Source organism: Lepus europaeus, chromosome 1, assembly GCF_033115175.1.
Source record: "Lepus europaeus isolate LE1 chromosome 1, mLepTim1.pri, whole genome shotgun sequence".
Lineage (NCBI taxonomy): Eukaryota > Metazoa > Chordata > Mammalia > Lagomorpha > Leporidae > Lepus > Lepus europaeus.
In genome coordinates this window covers 77,754,035-77,778,014 of record NC_084827.1, presented here as the reverse complement: position 1 = coordinate 77,778,014, position 23,980 = coordinate 77,754,035, and the positions used below count along the sequence as shown (strand labels likewise).

Here is a 23,980-nt window from a genome sequence, read left to right as displayed (position 1 = left end):
TTTTTTCCAAACAGTGAAAAACTTGGCTCACAGAATGAATAAAAAGTATTTCAGAACAGTTGACCCATGACTCAGCAAAGAAGACTTATTAGAGAATCAGAATTTAGTATTTCTTCAAAGTTGGTTTGTTTATTTACATTTTGCTTACAAGAATACCATCCAAATACTTATGAAAAGTTATTTTGTTGAGTTCCTAACCCCCTACTACATTATCAATAGGTTTATTCATTTCAAATGCAGCTCACTTCATTTATTTTTGCTTTTGCTTTAACAGCCACACTACCATTCTGTTTGAAAACGTGAAACACTAGCAGCATCCTAAAAATCTAGCTTATAAAGTGGTACATACAGAAATTGATCATTCTCTAATTATGATCCCCACTCTCACCCCAGATCCATTTATCCTTTGCACTGAATTCCTATTGGCAAACTGTTGATATCCAATTTTAGTAATGTGTTAAGCCACCACTTAGGATACCAGCATCTCATCATATAGTGCCAGTTCAAATCCCGGTTATCTGCTTCCAATCTACTAAAGTACCTGAGAATGAGCAGATGGTGGCACATGTACTTAAGTTTTTGCCACCCACATGAGAGACTCAGAGGGGTTCTAGCCTCCTGGTTGCAGTCTGGCCCAAATCCAGCTATTGCAGTCATTCAGGGAGTGAATTGGCTAATGTAAGACTGACCTCCCCTTTGCTCTTTGTCTCTCTCTCTCTCTCTCCATCACTCTGCCTTTCAAACAAAAAAAAATAAGTCTTTAATAACATACTAATTTCTGTGTTTTCTTGCCATGTTTCTTAATATTTCTGTTACAAAAAGTAGTATAGTATAGTAACTTTTTTGCATTTTATACTTTTTGTTGAAAAATATTTCCTGAACATCCATCTGTGTGAGTTCATAGGGTCTTCCTCATTCCTTCTGCACAGCTGTAAATCACTTCATTGTGCAGATGCATCATAATTTGCCCAACAACTATCCTACAAGGGAGCATTCCATTGCCAATATTTGAAAATCACCAACAATGACACAATGAATAATGTGCTTATGTTCTTCTGTACTGTACAGAATCCCTCTTCTGAGAAAACATCTGTAAGTGGGGATGCCATACCAAATTGTAAAAGCACATACAGTTTCCATTGGATTTTTCAAAATTTCACTTCATAAGGGCCAGGATTCATATTTATTTCAATCATCAATGTGCAGGAATGCTGGCTTCTGTACAGTTTTCCTTCTTTATATAGTACAGGGATCAACTTTTTGATGCAAAATTAATAATGGTAAGGATTGTAATCTGAAAATGTTTTAAAAAATTGATACACCTCCATGTGTCTGAAAAAACTGAATCAGATAATTTCCTAGGGAAACACAGTTTAGCAATTTTAACTCAATCAGAAATAGATGATGTCAATAGATCACTTTTCTTAGCAGAAACAGAGAAAATGACCATGGAACCACATCCCAACACCAGGCCTAAACCGCTTCACAGAAGAATTCTGCCAAACCTTCAAAGACCAGACAGCTCCATGTTCTATAAACCTTCACAAAATAGAGCACTGACAAGTAAGCCTAATAAAGACTATTGAAAAAAATATGAAAAATATGTTCAAATGTTAATGGAAACATTCTGAATACAGTAGTTCCTACTTATCCTCAGGGGATTTGATGAACAACCTCTGTGGGTAGGACACAGAACCCTATACACTCATATACACTATGTTTTCTCTAATATATTCATACTGATGGTAACATTTAATCTGTAAACTAAGCACATTAAGAGATTAAAAACAATTTACACTATATCTCAGAATCCTCAGCATGTGATTATTCTTCTTTCCTTCTTAAATTGAGAATTTTCACCTTTTCTCTTAAAGGGAGTATTTTTCTGTTGCTAGTGTCACTATGCTTTCACTTGTGGCCATTGTTAAGTAGAAGAGTTACTTAGGCCGGCGCCGTGGCTCAACAGGCTAATCCTCCGCCTTGCGGCGCCGGCACACCGGGTTCTAGTCCCGGTCGGGGCACCGATCCTGTCCCGGTTGCCCCTCTTCCAGGCCAGCTCTCTGCTGTGGCCAGGGAGTGCAGTGGAGGATGGCCCAAGTCCTTGGGCCCTGCACCCCATGGGAGACCAGGAGAAGCACCTGGCTCCTGCCATCGGATCAGCGCGGTGCGCCGGCCGCAGCGCGCTACCGCGGCGGCCATTAGAGGGTGAACCAACGGCAAAGGAAGACCTTTCTCTCTGTCTCTCTCTCTCTCACTGTCCACTCTGCCTGTCAAAAAAAGAAAAAAAAAAAAGAAAAGAGTTACTTGAACACAAGCACTGTGCATCCCCAAGAGCTGATGTGATAGCCAAGACTGCAGCTAAGTGACAAACGAGTAGATAGTCAACTGGCCAAAGGGACGATTCACATCCTGGGTGAGATGGACTGGGGAGGTACTAGAGTTCCTCATGCTGCCCAGAACTGCTCACAACTTAAAACTTAAGAACTGTTTAATTCTGAAACTTCCCATTTAATATTTTTAGACCATATTTGACCACGGTAACTGAACGAACCCATGGGAAGCAAAATCACATTTATGCGAAGACTGCTGTATAGTATCAGTAAATAGAATTTACCCCCATATCAAGAATATCACACATCATGGCTAGGGAAACAAGGTTCGACCAGTATCAAGAAATTCATATATTTAATGTACAGTATTAATAATATAAACAGAAAATATAATTCTGTCAACATATTTTGAAAAAGCATATGCCAAAATTTTACATGCATTCCTACTTTTAAAAAATACAAAAAAAGGCATCAATGAATAGGCTATTATAATATATATATATATATATAACTTAGTCATAAAGCCAGAATTGTTCCTAATGAGGAAATATTAAAAGTGTCTCCTCTAAAATTATGTAAAGGCAAAATTTCCCATTGTTTCTACCACTATTAAACATATGCCACCCAATGTATTTAGAAAACAGAAATTAATTATCCAAATGAAAATTGAATAAGAAGTAGAACAAATTTTTATGTAGAGGATATGATTGTAGACCACAAAACCCCTAGAGAATCTATGATAAAATTAACTCAAATAATAAAAGAATCCCATAAATTAGAAAACTATAAAATTTATGTAAGAAATGAGTATTATTTATTTGAACAAACAGTAACTAATTAAAGAATACAAGGAGAGAAAATATCATTTACAATAGCAAGGAAAGGATAAAATATTCAGAAATAATTTTAATAAGAAATGTATAAAACCTAATTAAGAAAAATACATCCAAATAGTTCTGAAGACAGAAAGATTGATTTGAATATAGGTAAAGATACTCTCGCCTTTTTGTAGGAAGAATCCATACAATGGAGATGGGAATGCTTCCAAAGTTAATAATCTAATACATCCGAATAAAAACACTAACACACTTCTTCCTCCACATAGAGTGTGTATATCACATGGAGTGGTATCCTCCCAGGACAGTCTACTCAGATTGTCCTGAACTTTAATTTATTGCCCAAAAGGGAGTGTCCTAAACTGAATGATTTCAGTATTTTCACACACAAAGTGGTATTTTTCTTCCTTGTAGCATTTATGCTACTTTAAGATCTGCTGCTGGGGCTGGTGCTCTGGCATAGCAGGTAAAGCTGCCACCTGAGGCACCGGCATCCCTTATGGGTGCCAGTTTGATCTACTTCTGACCCAGCTCCCGTCTACTGTGCCTGGGGAGGCAGCTGAGAATGGCCCAAGTGCTTGGGCACTTGTACCCACATGGAGATCTCGGAAAACTCCTGACTACTGTCTTCAGACCAGCCCAGCTCTGGCTGTTGCAGCCATTTGAGGAGTAACCAGGGGCTAGAAGATCTCTCTCTCTCTCTCTCTCTCCAAATATATAATTCTGCCTTTCAAATAAATAAAACTTTTTTAAAAAAAATCTACTGGTAGGTCCTATTCTCTCTTTCCTAGAGCACAAATCGATCCCACAAATCCCAGCTACCCTGGCAACTCCAAAAGCAGAAGTGTAGGAGATGGCTCACTGTATCAGTGTTTACTTTTCTACTTAATGCAATCAGAAGTTGAGTCTTTTAGGTATGCTAAGTTTGTGGGGGGTTGTGCAGATCGATTTGTCTATGTCACATTTCTTTTTATTTTCCTTTTTTATGGAGAAGTTGGGGCTATCAACTAATAGAGCACCCAAAAGGTAATCTATAGAAGTGAAATTGACACTTTTGAGATGCAATGACTTTGAACAGCCTTGTCTTGACTGTTAAGAAACAGCTTTTAGATTTTTTTCATACTATTTGTTGAACTATTTACCTAGTACAGAGTTAATCTTATATGTATAAAGTTAATTTAAAAATAGGTCTTATTAAAAATAAGAATGGAAATAGGAGAGTGAAGAGGAAGAAGGCTGGGAGTAGGGGTGGGAGGGTGGGTAGGATAGGAAGAATCACTATGTTCCTAAAGTTGTATTTATGAAATGCATGAAATTTGTACACCTTAAATAAAAGATCTCTGGGAAGAAAATTTGGATGGCCAGAATTGCCTTTGCTATCTCTCATCTAATCTTTATATGAACCTTGTAATAGGAGACCACTAGAACAACTTCCAGATGACAAAAATAAGGCTAAAATTTCTCTTGTAAATAGTTTCACTTGGCATCATTTGATGTCAAATTGATGCTTCCAGACACACAGGTTAGAAGTTTTGTGTGCATCCCCTACCATCATGGGTTCTGGATTTTATATCCAAGTTTATAGGATAAACATTGCAACAACACATTCTTCGTTCTGTAGGCATCACCTCTGCTAATTGAAAGGCCAGTCATGTGGCCAGCTTTGTGGCATAGTAGGTTAAGCTACCAGCTCTGACATCAGCCTCCCATATGGGTGCAAGTTTGCATCTTGGCTGTCCCACTTCCAACCCAGCTCTCTGCCAATGTGCCTGAGAAAGCAACAGAAGACGACCCAAGTACTGGAGTCCCTGCACCCATATGGGAGTCCTGGATGAGGCTGCTGGCTTCAGCATGGCCCAGCCCAGGCAGCTGTGACCATCTAGGGATGAATCAGAGGATGAAAGGTCTCTCTCTTTGTCTAGCCTCCTCTCTCTGTAACTCTGCCTTCCAAATAAATATTTTTTTTTTAAAAAAAAGGCCAGTCACATGCTTACCACTAGGAATGTCACCAAGATGGGACACAAAAGATGTTAAAAGTGACTTTGGCCATTCTTTTCCTTTAAAATCTTAGTTTATTATTTAAAATGGCCCCTTATCAATTAGATTTGTCCTGCCACTTTTGTTTCTATCTTCACAGTGCTCTCAAAAATAACACACACTCACAACCTAGCTAACACACAAACACGAATGTACAGGGATGCTTGAATGTGTATGTGCACACACACACAAGTGTGATATTCCATATCTTTAACCATAGGTGTAGCACAGCAATTATCAAATTGCTAGATTGTAGCCAGGTCTAATAAGTCCTGGGAAAGGAGCTGGCTAGATTTTGGAAGAGTACTGGAAGCAGATGGGTGAGTGAACATTTACCAATCTATGATAAATTATTTCATTATTTCTATAATTAGTGCATGTCCTCTGAATATTAGCCACAGAAACACACAAACACAACCATACCCCATACATACTCACACACATACATATACACACAAGCTTTCCTTTTTAGCATATCAGAAAGTATATCAAGATAAAATTACAGATACCATGTCAAATAATTTAGCATACTTTAGAAATTTCACTTTACATTTTGTATGACTCTTTATTCATAGTTCTAGGTTTCCCAAAGGTGAAGTATAAACAAGGAAACAAATTCCCCCTCATGTAAACTAGCTATTATTGTGCATATATACATATAAATGTATATACATATACACATATAAAGCAGGAATAATAGTACGTAATCATGCAGTTATGGTAGGAAGTGTAAAGCTGGTATATAAATGATTGGAGTTCATTTTTTAAAACACTATTTCCTATTTATGTGGAAACTGGAAATACTCACTCTTCTATAACAATGCCCATTGCTTTCCTGTCTCCAAGCTTTGCTCTCTCAATTCTTTCCATCCCTCACCCCTCTTCTTCAGTGTACAAATCACACCTATGATTTGAGTTTTATTTCAAATACTGCTTATCAGAGTGCTCCCCCACCCTCAATCACTCTAGGTAGAGAAAATATTTATGATTGATCACAAATATTACTTTACTCTTTTCCCTGTTAGGTTCTTTGTTTATAGCACTTCTGAACACATCTCATTCACTTCTTACACTATAAATTTCTTAGAGTGCCATTTACGTATCTTCCTATATCCCAACACATATACTAATGCATTATCTTGTTAAGATCATGATGTGCATTAGCTTATAATTTACTAAAGACTGGTGATCAAGCTAGAACAAGAGGCTTTTCCTACTTGGTTCCTTTGTCTCACTCTACAGCTGGTTTCCAACTTCTTTCAGTGTCTCTATGAACAGCAGCCCCTCTCACAAGACTCATAAAATCTCTCCACAATCCGGTAACTTGATTAATCCTTGTGCCACAACACAACCATAGTTAAATATCTGGAACATTACACATTACACATTACACATTACACTCTTTTGTGATTATTTGTGTGTGCATGTATGCATGTGTATATGCATGTATGCATACACTCCTGCACATTCATGTCCATGTATAGGCTGGGTTGTACATGAATCTGTGATAACTCATTTTGAAAAGAATGTGAATATGCAAAAGTGGCCAGACAAATCTGATTAGTCCATAAAACACAAATGGTAACACCAGTAATTTCTCTTCTAACAGTTCTTCCTAAAAATGCATAAAGATTTCAGTTATGAACACATGCATGTTAGCACTAGGTGCAGTGGCTTAAAAAAAAAGTGGAATATCTCCAAAGGTCTGGCAAAAGGTGAATTTCTGAAATAAGTCAAGGTGCACATGCCCTATGACAGACAATGAAGCCATGAACAAACAATAGATAAGTGTGTAAATGATATGCAAAATGCTTTTAATCAAATGGCAGTGTTGATGCTTAATTCAGATCTGCATCATGGGAACTATGTAAGACTGGGCTCAGGCTGCAGTGGAAGATTTGAGGACCCTCAGACAAATGGGGGTCAGAGAGAGCTTCCTTGAGGAGACAACCTGGAAGTTGAGACGAGTGACTAAGGGCAGGTGAGCGGGCAGCACAAGGGCTGCAGTGCAGAGCCTGCTCCAGCCAGATGAGTCAGTGTGAGGTGAAGGGCCCTAGGCAGGAGGAAAATAAGTTCAGGGAACTGCTACTAAATAAAACACCCAGAAACCTGGTAAGAAAACCAGCAGAATAGAGCAAACACTGACTTCCCTACTCTCATGCTAGGCTGTGTCAAGGTAGAGAGAAAAGCCCTATCCAATCCCAAGCCCCACATTTAGTTCCCATCCACACCTTCAGGTTGTAGCAAGGGAACAAGTGAACATAAGCAATAATTAGGGAATCTACATAAACTTTCAAAAACAATATTGCCCACAAGATCTTCATAAACTTCAAGAAAACCACATTTTCTTTTAATTCCACTTTTTCCATGAACTGGATGTGTCCCTATAAACAGATTATAAAATGAGCACAGTGACATCATGCAATAGCAAACTTTCAAGGACAGGATGAAGTCAAGAAAGGAATCATGAATCCTACCATGAGTGGACAGGAAGTGTTTTGTTGGATAAATACTTGGGGAAGAGAAGGAGGACAACAGTGTCTGTGCCTGTCCACTGGCTTGAGCTGCTCAGGAAGAGTGATGTCCCCTTCAGGGTTTATCCTCAGCACCTCTGCAGAGTGAGCAGACCCTGCCAGAGGCCCTTGATGAGACACACGTCCCCTGAGCCCCTTTTGTGAGGGCAAAGGCACACTGCAGTGGGCAGCTGGGCTTGGAGGCTACCTGTCAGCAGGAGGGTGGCTGTGAAACTGCAGCATCTCTCAGCCCTGGCTGTGGCCCATGAGAAGTGGTCTACCCTAAGGAGACATCTAGCACTCTGCGGCAGGCAAGCAGCCACCAGGCTGTCAGTGGGCAGCCTCCTCCCAGACCAGGAGTGACAGCTGATGGGGGCGTGTCCTATCAACTCCCACATGAAGGAACAGCTACAATCCCCTAAAAATCCTGAAACATACATACACACACACACACACACAGGGATGTGATTAGGTGGCATAGCAAACTGCAGTCCATTGCTTCTCTGTATACAGTGGTAGGAATCCATATGTGCTTCACTCAGCTTCTGGGGATTCTTGCCCACACTCAGCACTGAAGTTGTCACTCTGACCCACATTAGCCCATGAAGGAGCATGCAGCGTAAATACCAAGGCCACAGACACCTGAGGATACTTTTTGTATTAACCATCACTAAGTGACTGGTGTGTCCCAAATTCACAATTCACATTACATGTATATTGCCTCATGAATTCCTCATCTCAAGTCACCAGAGTTTATGAAATCGCTTCCTTCCTGTAGCCCATGGGAAATACCTGAATCAATAATAAAGAGCAGAAATCCCTTTGTCAGTCAAACCCGGAAGTCTATAGCAAGCGGAACCTCCGGAGACTTACCTATGCTCCTCCAGTCCTACTAATCAATCATTTACCCCACAGGCAAGCTTGATTTCTGCAAATGGATGACCTTAGGCAAGTCACTGAAGATGTTTAAGGAAACAACTAGATAATGGATAAAATATTCTTGGATAACAGGAACTTCCTGGTTCATTGAATCCTTACAAGAAGCCAGGCATAGAAGGCAATTTAGAATTACTGATATTGTTTCTATTTTCAAGGAGCTTATTCCAGAAGAAAGAAGTTCAATTTAAAACACGCAGATGGGCAATTTAGTGTGAGGCTGTGTAGTAACAACCATAGCTGGAATAGAAAATAGAGAAAGGAACAGTCAGTTAGGGCAGCATGGCCAGAGTGGGCTCCACCTGCAATAGCAAGCAGTAAGGAAGGGAGTGAAGAGACGAAGTCAGTGAGAAGAATCCTGAAGATCCCATGGATGGAGCAGACTTGAGCCTGACCTCTGGAGGGTATAGACCATGGATGATGGTGGCTTTGTAGCCTCCTGTATAGTGAGCCCGCATGCACCTTAGCTTAAACATGATGGGGTTGACAAGCAGAGGTGGGAGCTGGGGACTGTGCTATAGGCCTATTTACAGAAAGGCTGTTGATTTTGGGGGGTTTTAAACATTCTGATCTTTTACCCCATAGGTTCTTAGCAGCAAGTAAGAAAATTCTTCAGCAGGGTGAAACCAGCTTCCTGTTAAGAATTTTAGATACTTCCTTCTGGTGAAAAGGCGCTTCCTCCCCTCTTCCCCGTGTCTCACACAACCACAGGGAGACTGCAGGAGAGGAAGGGGAGACTAACCATGGTGCAGACAAAGAGGAGGCAGCAGATGTGATGGGACCCAGCTGTCAAAGAAGAGAATGAGTTAAAGACAAACAGTGGCTAATGTGGTGGTGTTAGTCTTGGGAGAATGCTATATGTCTAAACCAGGACGTTCTGAGGTCAGAAAGGGGTAGCATTGATTATTACAGCAAGACAGTGGGATGGAACTGGGATCTCTAATCAAACCAGGTGAGGTATCATTCTAGGTAAAGCTCTTTGGGGTAGGGTTGGGGGGGGGGGGTGGCAGTATTGTGGCATAGCAGGTAAAGCTGCTGCCTGTGACTCCAGCATCCCATACAGGCACCGGTCCAAGTCCTGGCTGCTCCACTTCCAATCCAGGTCCCCGCTAATGTGCTTGGGAAAGCAGCAGAAGATGGCCCAAGGACTTGGGCCCCTGAACCCAAGTGGGAGACCTGAATGAAGTTCCTGGCTCCTGGCTTCAGTATGACCCAGCACTGCAACTGCAGTCATTTGCGGACTGAAATAGTAGGTGGAAATCAATCAATCAATCAATCAATCAATCTCTCGCTCTCTCGTTCTCTATTTCTTTCTCTCTGTAATTTTCCTTCAAATAAATAAAATAAATCTTAAAGAACTCTTCCTCCATCTTGACAATGAAAATTTTAGTACAATATTATGATGTTTGTCACAAGTGCCTGGGATACTTAATAGCATCACTTTAAATTTTTAAAATACCTATCTCTGCCTCCAAATCATTGTAGAACAGAACAGAAAGGTTGTTCTCAAGGACTCTAGATCATTGAGAAACACTTGGTCAATTGCAAAAGTTAGATGACAGAAACGTCCAAAATGTTATCCCCAGATACTGTTCTACAAAGTGTTAGCATGCATATTACAAAGTATTCAATGCACAATTTTAGAAACAGAGCAAACACAATTAAACATGCTTCTTTTTTATTATTTATTTTCATTTTATTTGAAAGGCACGGAGACAGAGACAGAAACAGTAAGATCTTCTACCTGCTGCTTCATTTCCCAAATGTCCACAACAGACTATGCTGAGCCAGGCAGAAACCAGAAGCTGGGAATGCAATAAGAAACTCCTATGTGGTGACAGGGCCCCAATCCAAGAACTTGAGCAGTCACCTGCTGCCACTCAGGATGTGCATTATCAGGAAGTTGGCATCAGAAAGGGAGCCAGGACTTGAACCCAGGACCTCTGATAAAGAATGCAAGCAGCCCAAGCAGCATCTTTACCATTACACCAATTGCCTTCCCCAATTAAGCAGATTTCCTTATGTTCTTCTTTGAGCTCTTTCTGTGCTAATGTGCACCATGAGTTTCCATAAGGGAGATAAATTATTCATCATTGTCTACTTTTATTTAACCAGAGAATCTATTTTTCCAAGTTATTCATTATGAAACCCTGGAACTAATGTCCCATGGAACATGATTTAGGAAATGCTCTGTTAAATAGATGGGTTAGATGATTTCCAGATGTAATATCTATTCACAAAGCTCCAATTCATAAAAACAGAAACATCAGGGGTAGCAGTACTCTGAAAAACGAAATATCCATTTGCTGATAGAGAGTGGTAGAAAGAGTACTTGACAACCTGCAAGGTGACTGGATTCTGGTCTCAGTGTGACTTATTTTTGAAAAATCAAACCGCTTTGAATCACAACAATGTAACAGGACTGAATTAAATGCCTAGAGTCTTTCAACTCTTAAATGTTAAGATTCCTAAATTGCGATTAGGAATAGTGGTTTGCTATTACTTTAACTCTTCAAACACATACTGAGTCCCTAATCTTGTCAGGTACTGTGCTACAGTTCAGGGATGCAGAATGAACAAAGGACCCTATCTTTTAGTGTCCACAATGGTATCTTTATGATTTGGTGATTCCTAATGGTAAGATTGTTTTTCAAATGTGTATTAAAATCTAATCTCAGTAATATGTGTGTGTGGAAGAGAGAGAGAAAGAGAGAGAGAGAGAAGTTGGCAGGGCATGTGGGTAGGTAAATATTTGAAAGAAAATAAAATACAATTACAATGAATTAACCAAATTAAGAAAATTAAACTATATATAGAACCACACAACTAAAGAAATACTGGTTGAATGAACATTCCACTCCAATCAATGCAAAATATTATCTAGCCACTCAAGGTAATGCAAAATAAACAATAACTTCTTGGGCTACAGCTTTGATTCCCTTTCTCAGGATTCTCCTACCTTTTCTGGGGTGGTAATAATGCTGACAGCGACTCCAGCATTCTTTTCAGGTCTCCTAAAACATATCTCAAAATCTGCAGTTTCTAGCTTCTTATAAACAGAGGGATCAGGAATACGTCTTCCTAAATCATGCCCCTTCTTATGAACTGGTCAATACATTAATCGAAGAGTACTAACATTGCTTCATTATAGAACTTGAGCCAAAAGATAGTAATTTAGAATTCAAAATAGTCCTTCTCTAAACCATAAAAAGAAAGTGCTGCTCCTGAGCTCTGCCTCACACTGGAACATCACAGTCTATTTCACGGGTCATGGTGCGGAGCACACAACTCTCGGGTTGTTCCTTCCGGACATTCAGTCGCACTCTGGTTGGTTCACGTGCCCAACATTCACTTTGCCCTGCAGAATCCATGCTTCAATTCTCCAGTACCTGCCACTATCTTCACAATGTAGTTCCTAAGAGAACAGCGTCAAAGGTTTGCCAATGATTCCAGCTACTCAGACATGAAACAGACTTCAAATATTATCTCTTAAAGAAAGAACAGAAAGCAAACATAGGGAGGCATGACTATTCTCTCTTTAGCCAGTCATTTAAGCTACCTGGCTTTTCTGAACTGAGCTTTTATTTAAAGGTTACAAAGATAAAACTTTATGCTCAACCCTGTGGCTAGAAAGTCCCTACATATTTTCATTTTAATAAATATAGAAATAAACACATACATGTTTATTTCATTGTAAGAAGGTTGCTGTTTTCTAGGTAGGTATCTGCCATTTCTAGGTGTCCATTTTTTTTATTAAACTTTTATTTAATGAATATAAATTTCCAAAGTATAGCTTATGGGTTACAATGGCTTCCCCCCTCCCATAACTTCCCTCCCGCCCGCAACCCTCCCCTTTCCCGCTCCCTTTCCCCTTCCATTCATGTAAAGATTCATTTTCAATTCTCTTTATATACAGAAGATCAGTTTAGTATATATTAGGTAAAGTTTTCAACATTTTGCCCATATAGCAATATAAAGTGAAAAAACTACCATTGGATTACTAATTATAGCATTAAATAGCAATGTACAGCACATTAAAGACAGAGATCCTACATAATTTTTTTTCAAATTAATTAATTTTCTATGCCATTTCTAGGTGTCCATTTTTGAGAGATAAAACATCTGACCAAACATGTCACTTTTGTCCTCCATAATAACCTTCTCCATAATAATCGTGGAAACATAGGAGCAAACAGGAGAGTGACAAAACCAAACCAAACAAAGAACCAAAAGTTGCTTATCTGTGCTGGTAACTATGATCAACTCTTGCCAATAATTTCATTTTGGGACAATGGAATGAAACTACATATCCCTAAACATTTCTCAATACTTCCGAATTTCAAATTAATTTTGGCCTATGTATCCCTTAAGAATAGGTTTCTACACCATGGGGAGTGCATTATGTTTCCCTTCGTTTGGATACCTGGCTCTCTTTCCTTCTCTTCTCTAGGACACTAATCTACACAATCAGACTTTTCAAAGCAGCTAGACACAGATATACACACACACAGAGACACAAACAGATATAGATAATGTATAAACACAGATCAATCCAGAGATGTAGACTTTGTCAAATTTTCTTTTAGGATACATGAAATATTTAAATATTAAATAATTTTAAATGGATATTATTTATTAGGGATGGTCTGAAGTTCATATTTCTTTTTATTTTATTTTTTTTTAATTTATTTGACAGATAGAGTTAAATAGTGAGAGAAACAGAGAGAAAGGTCTTCCTTCTGTTAGTTCACCCCCCAAAGGGCCACCACAGCCGGAGCTACGCCGATTCGAAGCCAGGAGCCAGGTACCACCTCCTGGTCTCCCATCCGGGTGCAGAGCCCCAAGCACTTGGGCCATCCTCCACTGCCTTCCTGGGCCACAGCAGAGAGCTGGACTGGAAGAGGAGCAACTGGGACTAGAACCCGGTGCCCATATGTGATGCCAGCGCTGAAGGCGGAGGATTAACCAAGTGAGCCATGGTGCCGGCCCCTGAAGTTCATATTTCTATACAGAATGCAAGAATGCAGTATCTATGACTTTGTAAGCAAACTTTTTCAGGGTATTGACAGCATAATTGCTTGCCTAGTGACTTCAGAAAAGTCACATAACCTCTCATCTTCAATATTTTCTGTTGTAAATACAGGAGAACTAACTGCTAGGGTTTGAATTGGTTCCCTCCAAAATTCATCATCTAAACTTAATAGATAATGGGATAGTATTCAAATGGGGGCTTTTAAGAAGTGATTAGGTCATGAGAGTTCCCACCTCATGAATGGTCTTAAGACCCTGATAAAAATGGCTTTGGCTCAAGAATTCAATTTTCTGCTCCCTTTTCACTCTTCTGCTTATGAGGACACAGCCCGGGTCTCTGTTGCAGGAAGCAACAACAAGGCACCCTCTTCGAAGTGGGTCCATTGCCAAATAACAAACCTCTGGATCACACAGTCTCCAGAGTGATGGGAACCACCAATCCTGACTACCATGCATGGCTGCTGTGAGGAATAAAACAGAATAACATAAGTGAAAATCAGTGTTTTGAAAATGTGAAGTAGTATGTAAACAGAAGGTCCCATTATCTTTTATCAAAATCATGAGAAAACACAAGTATTTTTCATTTTTATTGCACACCATAAACAAATTTGAACTCTAAAAATGAAATCAGCCCAAAGTAAAATGTTAGGGATGACAATGAGTCATTTTTCACAACAAGAAATTGATTTTTCCGTAGATGCTCTTTCCTGTTGTATGTAAAGGCCTGTATCCATCAATGCCTAGGTCCTCTGTTTTGACACTGGATGTAATTATAGATGATCTCATAGTGCCTTAGCTCATGATACCATCAGAGCCCGAGGCCACTAAGTTTCCTCCCTATTTCCAGAGAGATGTGCCAAAATATATAGTAAGTTGTACTGCTACTAAGGCATTTTTATTAATTAATTTAAAACATAAAGGTCAGGGCAGGCATTTGGTACAACAGTTAAGAAGCTGTGTAGGACACTTGCAGCCTATTTTGGAGGGTCTGGTTCCATTCCAGGTTCCACTTTCAATCCAGCTTCCTGCCAAAGCACACCCCAGGAAGGCAGCAGATTATGACTCAAGTACTTGGGCCCCTGCTACTCACATAGGAGACTCAGAAGATATTCTGGGCTCCTGGTTTCAGATTGCCAAATCCTGGCTATATCAGGCATTTTGGAGAGTGACCAGAAGATGAGAACAAGTGTATTCTCTCTCTCCTTTTCAAGTAGATTTTATAAGTATATAAAATTTTAAAAATTAAATTCATTTAAAAATGTGATCTAGGTTTAAGTTGGCAGTATACTTCCACCTTCAATTTCAAAAGTTCTATTTACAATTATGATTTGTAGGCGATGTTTACAAATCTCTAAATTGACTGAAGGTTACCAGCCACTCTCCTCTTTCAGACAACAGCAATTTCTGAATGTTTGAAGTAGTTGGCAACTATTCTATCTCCATTATGACTTGGTATTATTTTATTTAATCTTATAGACAAGCCATATTGTAAGAATGTTTATTTCTGTTTTTTCGTTATTGAACTATAGTTTTGCAGGATGTTAAAATTGGAGACCTGAATAATGTAAGGAAACTTTATACTATTTTGTTTATATTTTTGAGGTTTTAAAAATCATTTATTTATTTATTTGAGAAGCAGATATTCAGATATAGCACAGCAGAGAGGGAAGCCTTCTATCTTCTGGTCCATTCCCTAAATGCCTGCAACAGACAAGCATGGACCAGGCTGAAGCCCAAAGCCAGGAACTCCATCCATGTCTCCCATGTGGGTGGCAGGGACCCAGCTATTCAAGTCAGCACTGCTGCCTCCCAAGGTGCTCATTAGCATAAAGCTGCAATGGAGTGCAGACCTGGTGTGCAAACTCAGGCACTCTCATATGAGATGGGAGCATCTCAAGCAAGAGCTTAACTACTGTTAAGTTATAATTTTTACATACTGAACACATATGGCAAAATATTAACATTGGCTAAGTCTATATGTGTTTATTGAACTCTTCCTTATACTTTCTGTGTTATTTGAAGTGTTTTATAATAAAAGAATTGTTTAGACTTACAGAAGAGCATCTTTACAATCATGAGATTAAAAACTATACCTCTGAGACATTAGTCATTTGCTTAAAATCACTCATAATTCCCATTAATTTCTATCATTAATTCATTTTTATTAAATAATAAGTATTCATTATATTTACACACAATAAAGGATAATTACTACAAATATCTCAGATGCAACAGTAACCACAGGCCAGACACTGTCTTAAGAACATGACAGCACAAAGGGATCACATAAATAAGACCAAGTGTCTGCTAATAACAAAACAGAATTGAAAAGGAGAGAATGATCCAACATGGGAAGCAGGCCACATGGCAGACTCATAGAATGACAAATGCCCTAAACAGCACTCTGGCCTCAGAATCAGCCCTTAAGGCTGACTAAAAAATCAATGAGAGCATTTCAAACATGGAAAGCCAAGACACTGTAGCAAGAAAAAAAAAAAAAACAACTCTGTATGAAGGATCTCAGTGAGTGAGATCTAAGTGGAAAGAAGGGACCATTAAAGAAGGAGGTACCTTTTTCTGAAAGGAGGGGAGAACTCCACTTTGATTATGGCCTTGTCTAAATAATGTCTGAGTTTGTGAACCCAAAAGGCTTCCATAGCCTAGGCAGCTCATGACAAGTGCCTCGGCTGATCACTGACGTCATAAATAAGAGTGTCAATTGTTAAATCAGTAACAGGAGTCACTGTGCACTTGCTACCCATGTAGGATTTCTGTCCTTAATGAGTTGTATTATGAGAATTAATGGTAAAACAAGTCTTCAAACAGTACTTTATACTTTGTGTGTCTGTGTGGGTGCAAACTGTTGAAATCTTTACTTAGTATAGAGTTGAACTTCTGTATATAAAGATAATTACAAATGAATCTTAATTAATGGGATGGGAGAGGGAGTAGGAGGTGGGATGGGAGTGGGAGTGGGAGGGCAGGTATGGGGGGAAAGAACTCCTGTATTCCAAAATTTGAACGTATGAAATTTATATTTATTAAATAAAAGCTTTCTTTAAAAAAAAGAATGTGACAGCAGACTTATGATAATAGGTCTCATTCTAATTTGTTTCCTGTGAAAGCCACAATGCTATGGAGATCATTACCCTGCTCATTTTCATATGTATACACAAGAGGTGACATAAAGAAGATATGGAGAAAAAGATGACATTCAAATGGTAGGAAAAAGGCAGAACTAAGAAAGATACACAAAAGGAATCCACAAGAGAGGCAGCATAGGAATGAAGTTGGCAGTACAAATGTCAGGTGCATTCAACCCAAGCTGGCCATATCATTAGGAGATGGGCAAGGATACTTGATCTAAAGGTGACTAATGCTTCTCCCAGGACCTTCATGTAAGATATTGATACATCCAGCTTAAAAACCCTAACCCCATATCTTTGAGAAAATGACAATGGAATTCATGGGGAAGAAACTTACAACCTCACACACTACAGGCAGCTAACATCACAGCAGTAAACAATCTTGCAAGGATAACCATAGAGGTTGTTGATATTATAGTCCCCAGGCACACAACTATCTCTGATCTGACCAAATCCAGGGAAATACTGCCAAACATCAGACTAACATTGTTTATCTCAGTTTTATTTATGAGTCTGCCATAAATATCAGATGGAAATGATATTGTGATTGTGCCTTCTGCCAAGTTCCTAAAGCACAGGCTCCTATGTGCCTCACTAAGCAAACACCTACATGCCTTAAAAGTCTCCCAAAAACAAAGTCACACTTCACCTCTCATATCTCTCTCTTATGCCTCCAGGACACTTTATGAAGAAAGAAATTGTATTTATCACTCAAGATGGTGACTGACCCTCCAGGATAAGATGAGTTTCTGTTTCTTTGAGGTCTCAAATTCTAAACTACAGCATGAACTTAGGTTAGCTATTAACCACAGGACATTCAAAATATGCTGCAAATTCCCTAATCTTGGTTTTCACTTAGTGTTAAAATTAATCATTTAATTAAATAAAACCCATCCTGGATAACCCAGGATAAATCTCAGGATATCTCCTTGCCCATTTCTTTCTTTCAGGAGCAATATCCCTCCTCCTGGGGACAACTGAAAGTATGTGGGGCCATGTTGTCTGACATAATGATTAGGAGACAGGAGTGGAAACCCATAAAGGAAAACCAAAGATGTTAAATATCCTCAACTGCAGGAAAATCAACACTACAGAACTGTCCTGTTCAAAATGGCAATAGATAGTCCCCCAAACCACCCTCTCTTATAAAACAGTGAAGAGATTCCCACTAATAGTAACCCTTTGAGTTGGTCTCTAGCCTCCCTGAAAAATCCTTCAATAACATTGAGTTCACCGCTCATCATGGCTGCACAGATGCAATGGAATGTCAGTAAGGGGCTTTCAACAAGTTTGTAGGAAGGGCTGAAGTTGCAGCATTTGTGACACCAGAATACCATATGGGTAACTGGTTCAAGTTTTGGCTGCTCCACTTCTAGTGCAGTTCCCTGTTAATGAACAAGAGAAAGAAGCAGAATATGGCCCAAGTTCTTGGGCCTCTGCACTCATGGGGGACATCTGTATGGAGTTTCAGGCTCCTGGCTATATCCTGGCCCAGTCCTGGCCACTGCAGCCATTTGGGGAGTTAACCAGCAGATGGAAGATTGATTTCCCTGTCTCTGTCCCTGTCCCTGTCCCTCTCTCCTTCCACAGCTTTGACATTCTAATAAATGAATAAATCATTTAAATTTAAAATCCATGCAGACAAGGGGTCTTTAAAAAGTTCCTGAGAATATGTATTATGAAAAGTGCATGAATTTCCAAAAAAAAAATCTGTACCAAATTAAACATTTTAATTATATTTTCCAGAATTTCTTGAAATACCATCAAATTATCATATTAAGGTAGCATTTGTCATCTTTCAAATACTACCTGATTGCATTCTAGAACAACTCAGACTGTTTCCCCAGGTCAGTGAATAATTATTTATTTTAAGGAGTTAATGTCTAATATAAAGAGCCACTTTTTATACAGAATTGTGCTTGTGTTTTAGCACATTCCCTCCAGCATCACAATGATGGTGGTATTTGCAGTTCCGCTATCATTGCCTTCTTGAACACCTCTATCATGAAATATGAAAAACTGTTGGTCCCAAAATATCTACCTACCATGTTCTTTGTGATTTTGCATCTCTTTTTCCCCCACAGGGAATTTGCTTCCCTCAATACTTGCAATCTCATCTACTGAATAAATTCTATACTATTTAGCTTTCTGAACACAATCAAGATTAAACAGCAGTTGCCAGGGAAAACCAGATAACTAAGAACTCTAACTTGAATATACTTTGTGTCAGAAAGAACCATGTGGGGACCTAAGGTTTTATTGTACTGGGAGATCTCTCTCTTCCTCTTAGCACATTCTAGGAAAGACAGAAGAAATGTACTTAGTGACCAATTACAAAGAGGTTTCATGTGTCTATACCAGTAAGCTGGTATAATTTCCCTTAGTGCGCCACTGGAGAAAGTGAATCATGGAGTAATCCTGATTTAAAAAAAATACTAAATTAACAAATGAAAGTTATTATATGACTCTAAGACAAGGCTATGCAAATGCTGTTGCTACATGTAATTTTCATTTGCTGATACTGATAAATAAGCATTCGTTTGGGCTCCTTGGAGTAGATTTCAAACTTCTGCTGTAAGAAATTATTAGGTAGGTAATTAACAGGCTATCAATAGTACTGGTCTAAATTTTCTTCATAGTAAAATTGGAATAATAATAATTCCTAATTCAGCTGTTGTGCGCATCTACAGTACTAACTCTTGAATTCTATAAACACGTATTTAGTTTATCTTAACATAACAGAGAACCCTGGCATCACACCAAGAATAAAATGATGAATGAGTCAAGGACCCTGCCTTTGGAAGCTAAGAGTCAGATGGGAGAATCAGACAAGGGAGCAGGTAATTTCAACATAATGTAGTAAAGACACTGGTAACTGAATCACAAGGCCTTATGAGAACATAAAAGATGTGCACACTTTCAATTAAGGGAGATTTTGCAGTAGCTGATAGAAACACTCATTGAAGCTGACGTTAACAAGGAAATGTATTGCCTTATATTAATAGTTGGTGTTCAGACAGTTGATTCCAGGGTTCAACAATGCCCTCCAGCCCCTTGTCTTTGCATCTCTGCCCTACTTGTAGGCAGTACACCTCAACCGGAAGCCACACAATCTGCTAATCACGAGCTGGATAACAGCAGCCACAAAAGCTGCATGCTCCCTTATTCGGGTCCTTCTTTGCATGTCTTGCTTGCCCACACATTTATGTACCAATCAGTCTTACAGGAAATGGAATTATCACAAGCAGCTGGGACAAATAATCTGGGTCAGGCAGTAAGTATATTACTCACTTGAGATTCCTGACCTGAATTAAAGAGTTTGTATGGGAGTGGAAAAGTGGATTCCTGAAAGATACTAATCCAAGATTTTAAAGAGTGGGTAAGAATGACCCAAAGGAAGGAGAACAGCATAAGCTTCTCAGGCAGGGAACAACAGGATTGTGACTAAGAAGGCAAATTATCACAGAGGTAACAGAGGCAAGGGCAGCATTTATTGTGAGCTAGGGATCTTTCAGATGCTTGTCATTGATCACAATAGCACTATTTTAGCACAGTGTTCAGATATCCTTAAATCAACTTTTAACACTTTTTCCCCTTTAGTTCATGTTTTCTTGAAATAGAAAACATGTTTTCTAAAACATATTTTCATGTTTTCTTTAAGAATAAAATATTGAATTCTATCTCTTAGACATCTTTTCAAAGAACAGTATATTTGGGCATACCAGACAATTCAGTAAGCACAAATAAACTGTGTAAAGTGTTACAAATAGTGAATCCTTAATTTTAATTCATGTATTAGTAATGGTATTGGTATAGTAGTCCACCCTCTCTCAACTTATGCAAGGTTTCACTTCCCATAGTTACCTACAGTCAGCTTCAGTCTAAAATATTAAATGAGAGACAATGAGAGAGACAGAGGGAGGGAACATGCTCCCATTTGCTAGTTTACTCCCAAACTGCCTGCAGTGGCCAAGGCTGGGTGGAAACTAAAGCTGGGAATAGGACACAATCCAGGTCTCCCACGTGGGTAGAGGAACCCAATCATTTGAGCCAACACTGCTGTCCCCAAGGTCCTGCATTAGCAAGAATTTGGAGTCAGGAGCCAGAGCTGGAAATTTAAGCCAGAGCCTCTGATGTAGGATGGAACAATCTTGGTGTCTTAACTGCTGGTTTAAATGCCCATCCCAAAAATATTCAGTGAAAAATTACAGAAATAAAAAAATGCATACATTTGAAATTGTGTGACATTTTGAGCAGCACGGTAAAATGTCACACAGCACCTCTCCATCCCAACAAGGGAATAAATTATCATTGTCCAATATATCCACTTTGAGTATACTGCCCAACTGTTAGACAGTTACCAGCTCTCTTGATTATGGGATCAACTTGACTAGGCTTCTAGTCAAGTACCCCTTATGTAGAAGCCTCTTTAACACAAGGCCTATGTTGCTCACCTCATTTCATCTCACCCCATAGGCATCGTATCATCACAAGGGGAGGGTGAGTACAACACAACAAGGTATTTTGAGAGATTGAAAGACCACATTCACGTACCTTCATGACTTTTATTACAGTGTATTCTTCTCAATGTTTTATTTTGTTATTTTTATAATTTATTTTTCATCTACTTGAAGTAGGGGTAATGAGAAATTGATCTTCCATTCTTTTCATTCATTCCCCAAATGGTGACAAACAGTCAGGGTTATTCTAAGCTAAATCCAGGAGCCCAGAATTACATCAAGGTTCTCCCATATTGGGGCAAGAGCCCAAGTACTTGAGCCATCATGTGCTGCCTCAAGGACACATAGGCAGTAAGCTGGACGGGAAGTGAAGCAGCCAGGGCTCAACCCTGTGGCCACTTAGTCCACTGTGCCACAATGATCACCCCTTATCATTACTAATTGTTCTTAATCACTTTACTCCCTGTTTTGGTTGAAAAATAAAAATTGTTCATAAGAGTCACCATGTAATGTTTTTATACATGTAAACGCTGTTTCATTTATATCAATAAACATTTTTTAAAAGTGTTAATAGCCAAAGGTCATTTTAAAATACATTTCAGAAAGAGAAAAATTGTATCCCTGTGACTAAGGTTATAATTAGTCCCTGATACTAACACTATGGTAGAATATACAATAGGATAGGCTAATTTAGGAAGTGGGAACTAGAGACAAAAGTAACCAGCTCACAATAATTCCCACAGAAAGGCTGGGCTGACCATTTAATCATATGCAGTACTTTTGAAGAATCAGTACAAACTACAACTCACTCTGCTTCCTGAATCACATGGAATGGGAACCAAAGTTGATGGTCTAATAAGGAATTCAGAGGGGATAGAAAAAGAATACAGCCTCCCTGTGAGAGACTCAGGTACACCCTGGCATCAATTTGCTCCAACCTATTTTCAAATAGTAAACCATGGAAAAATCACAGGACATTTATTCTTATTGTAAAATACCGGTCGAATAGTGATAGGAACACAGTCATTTATTTAGGCACCTCAGTAAAAGAAAAAAAAAAAAAAGATGAAAGCTATCTTGAGATGTCTAGGTATGTAACAGAATGGAAAAAGGAAGTAATTCAAAATATAATACTTCTTTATCAACAGACACCATACAGTAAATACATTTAAACCTGCATTGCAGTTCCTCTCTCCTTAGCATTTAAATTGAGTCGCCAGTCTCTATCCACTCCCCACCTGCCAGCCACATGTGGATGGGGATACTTTGATTACAAGGAGTCTCAATTTTTCTCCTTTGGATCCCTTCATAGCCAAACATTATTTGAATTTCATCTTTAATTTTGCTGCAAATGAAAGAGAATGAGGAACTTGGCTATAGGAATTCTCAAATTTAATCTCCTTTGCAGTCTGATTCCTGTAGTGTGAATAGCACAGCCTGATCTTATTGGCTCTTTCAACTGCAATGTCAGGTTCATTTCAAAATTTAATACAACATATTTGTCATCACCGCACTTCCTTCAGTCAAGGCACTGATACCAAACTGCTACCAGTTGGTGGTCTGAAAAAGATAGCTTTCTGAAAATGAAAACTCTCTCCTCTAAGTCTAAATAACTCATCTCCAAAATTACGTATCTTCTGTTTTTGTAAGAGAACACTATTGCTTTCCACGATTTGTTCTTTTAGTAATCCATCTAGGTAACAATAGAGAAATAAAGGAATATTTACTCACTGCTTGCTTCTGGAAAGACAGTAATATATTTCATGGATTTCAAGAATAATATCCACAACAGGAAATAAGAAACAGATTAAAATCGATAGTATTGTAACTTATGACTAAATATAAGACATGTCTTGCACTGCTCCAGCCTACAGCTGCTATACACTAACATTATGTGGCTGCTGAATTGTCCCCTTTTGGGTCCAAAGAGTGTTTCTCAACATATGGTCCCTGGACTAGTACCATCAACATCACCTGGGAAGTTGTTAGAAGCAGGTTCTTGAAGCCAGCGCTGTGGCATTGCAGCTTAAGCCACTGCCTGCGATGCTAACATCCCATATGGCTTCAGTTCAATTCCGCCTTCTCCACTGCCTGACACCTGATAATGTGCCTGGGAAGGCAGGGGAAGATGGACTAAGTGCTTTGGCCCTGGCACCCATATGGGAGACCCAGAGGAAGTTCCTGGCTCCTGGCTTCAGCCTAGCCGAATTCCAGCCATTGTGGCCATTTGCAGGATGAACCAGCAGATGGAAGATCTCCCTCTCTGTTTCTCTTTCTTTTTCCCTTTCTCTCTGTAATTCTACCTTTCAGATAAAATAAATAAAATCTAAAAAAAAGAAAGAATTGCAGATTCTTAAATCCTGCCCAGATTTATTGAATCATAAACAGGGTTGGAGGTCAGACACGTGTGTATTCACAGCCTTCCAGGTGATTCTGATGTTTACCAGTTGTAGATCCACTGCTCTAGAACAAAACTGAGACAGACACGTGCAGCTTCAACACTTCAGATTCATTTGTCCTATGCAAATAAGCACTATGATGTCTAAAAATAGTTGCTTTTTCTTATTACTAATCAGAGACATTCCAATACCCTCTGGAATCCACGACAAAATGAAAATATGAGTAACTTAGTCATCCATCCACTAGAAGTTCATAAAATGATTCAGTTGTGAGAAACAAGACTCAAGAGGA

General features: G+C 39.0%; 1 protein-coding gene and 1 pseudogene across 1 annotated transcript in view; both read right to left on the bottom strand.

Annotated features, from left to right (window-relative positions):
• The window catches only part of LOC133769866 (heterogeneous nuclear ribonucleoprotein A3-like), a 57,507-nt pseudogene extending 45,484 nt beyond the window's left edge, over window positions 1-12,023 (bottom strand).
• Window positions 1-23,980, bottom strand: part of THSD7B (thrombospondin type 1 domain containing 7B) — an 864,031-nt gene that overhangs the window by 525,771 nt on the left and 314,280 nt on the right. The gene's annotated exons all lie outside the window — the stretch shown is intronic.